General features: G+C 45.4%; 1 pseudogene; it reads right to left on the bottom strand.

Annotated features, from left to right (window-relative positions):
• The window catches only part of LOC139997142 (large subunit ribosomal RNA), an 8,893-nt pseudogene that overhangs the window by 2,498 nt on the left and 3,895 nt on the right, over positions 1 to 2,500 (bottom strand).

The following is a 2,500-nucleotide window of genomic DNA, read 5'->3' as shown; positions in this document are numbered from 1 at the left end:
GCGAGGGAAGACGTATTTCGTGATGAGCTCGATCTTCTGGCATGGTTTCAGGGAGAGTTTTCTGATTCTCCTGATCACGCTCAGAATCTCGGGTACCACGATGCCACAATGAACACCCTTCCAAGGCCCCATTTTGGCGCCTAAATATCTGAATGCCTCATCCGGGTCTGTAGATGGAACGTTCAGCCCGTCGAGCCTTATTTCTGGATCTTTAACATACCAGGTGTCTCTTTTCGAGACAATCTGGAATGTTTGGCTCTTTTCTCTAGATAACTGCATGTTCAGGCCACTCAGATATTCGTGGAGGGCGTCCACCTGGCGCTGCGCCTCCCTCTCGTTTGCGCCCAACAACACTACATCGTCCGCGAACGCCAGAACAGGGATTCCTCTGTTTTGATTTTGATTCGCTTTGATGCCACTGGTTGATTCTTCGATCATCTCCAGCAGTGGATCGAGACATAAGTTAAAAAGCAAGGGCGACAGGGGATCGCCCTGCTTGACTCCTCTCAGGATCTTGATCTCGACCCCAACTTTGTTTTTGGTCCGAATTGTTGTGGAATTATCCACGTACATATTTTTGATTAATTTAATTATTGGGGCCGGCACACCTTTCCTAGCCAGGCAAGGTGTTAAAGCCGAATGGGGTATCGTATCGAACGCCTTCGAGATATCCACGATCGTGAATATCCCGCCGCCCCCGTTTTTGCTTGTATTCAAGGCAGAATTTAAAAGTTCGATATTGGTTTTACATCCGTTTTCGGATGTAAAACCCTTCTGCCTTAGGTTCAATACAATACCTCTCCTTAACTTTCTGTCAAGGATGGAGGAGAAAATTCGGCCGAGAATGGGACCTATCGTAATAGGTCTCCAATCCTCGACCTTATGGCCCGATTTCTTTGCTTTCATAATTAATGTAGTCCTGTTACGCTTCCATATGGAAGGATAACAGGAACTATATAAACAGATGTTATAGATTTTAGATAATATTTCAGGCAGTCCGGGGATCATTAGGTGTTCTTTTGTTAATCCATCCGGACCTGCCGCGGCTTTCTTTCTGATCTTTCTAATTTTCTCCGCCACATCCTCAACAGCTATCGGCGTAAAAATTTCGTTTAACGACAGCTTAGAGACACATTGATCATTAATAAACGGGACACTAGATGGTCCTTGTTGCCCCCATAATTCTTTATAGTGTCTCTTGACTTCTTCAGCTGCCGGTGGCTGCCTGGCTGGTTCCAGGTATGCGCGATCGTCGTTGATAACGACATCGGCCAACTTCTTTGGACACTCATAAAACAGATCCTGGCATCGTGCGTATGAAAACCGCTTTCTTGCGTTGCGGCTGTTCTTTTTATGTCCCATTTGGGGCTTATTCCGACTTAAATTACATTTAGTGATCTCTATTTTATTGACTTTCTTTATAATTTCATAGAGATGTGCAATAAAATTATTTAATTCTTTACCAAGGGCTTCCTCGTTCCCTTGGTTTAATTTAAAAATATTTTCCAGCCGATCGTAAGCCTCACTTAAAACAGGAGGTACGTCGGCTGTCGTCAGTATGGCTTCTTCCAGGCTGAGTCTCCATGCACTAAGAGACTCATTGTCAACGCGGATCTCAGGCGCATTTGAAGACGCATTGCCTGGATCCACGAGATCGCACCCTCCCACTGTTGCCCAATTAGCCTCCTGAGAGCTTGTTGCCTCACCGACCAGTCTTAGCTTTTTTCTCTGATATTTGATCTGGTCTAAGGTCTTGTTTGTGAGGATCTTATTTATTTCTTTGTTTGGATATTTATGATTTTTAAATTTTTCATTAAGCTCTCTCAAGAGACTAAGTTCTACTTCCGTCCAATTTTTATCTTTTGGGGGGTCCGGTCCCCTTCTTTTCTGATTTCTTAGGGCAGGGTGCGCATGCCTTTCGTGGGTCGAGAGTCCTCTCTGGGTCCCGAAACTCATGGGACATGCTTCACACTTATATTTTCCCACTGCCTTTTGACCAGTGCCTGTACATTTAGGAATGTGGCACTGGGTCCCATGAAGTTTCGAGAAACTTTTCCCACAGAGACAACTCCATTTAATATTCGCATCTGTATGGTGTAGATCGAGGTGCTTGTTCAGGTCGGATAACGACATGAAGAAAAGGTTTATTCCCTTCTCTTCACATACTGGACACGCAACCCGATCGCCCACTAAAGGTACCGTAATTCCATAACTCGTTGTCCGTTGGCTAGCTTGGTCGTCACCCATGATCCCCTGAGAAGCGGAAAAATCCGCCACGGCGCCTCCGGGATCGAGAGGCGTCGCGTCCGAGGCTTCGGTTGAATCGAACATTGAAACAAGAATATGTGTATCCGAAGTATTTAATTCCATCCATCATCCATCTCATGTCCTTTGATTAGCCAGGTCGTCATAGGTATAAAGGAACGAGTTCCTTGTTGTTGGTTTAACATCCTCCTCTTCACGGTACTCCATTTCCCGTTTCGGCACGGCCGATGATGTT

This window comes from Bombus fervidus, unplaced genomic scaffold, assembly GCF_041682495.2.
Source record: "Bombus fervidus isolate BK054 unplaced genomic scaffold, iyBomFerv1 scaffold0031, whole genome shotgun sequence".
NCBI lineage: Eukaryota > Metazoa > Arthropoda > Insecta > Hymenoptera > Apidae > Bombus > Bombus fervidus.
The sequence above is the reverse complement of the archived record's forward strand: the minus strand, read 5'-3'. Positions and strand labels throughout refer to the sequence as shown.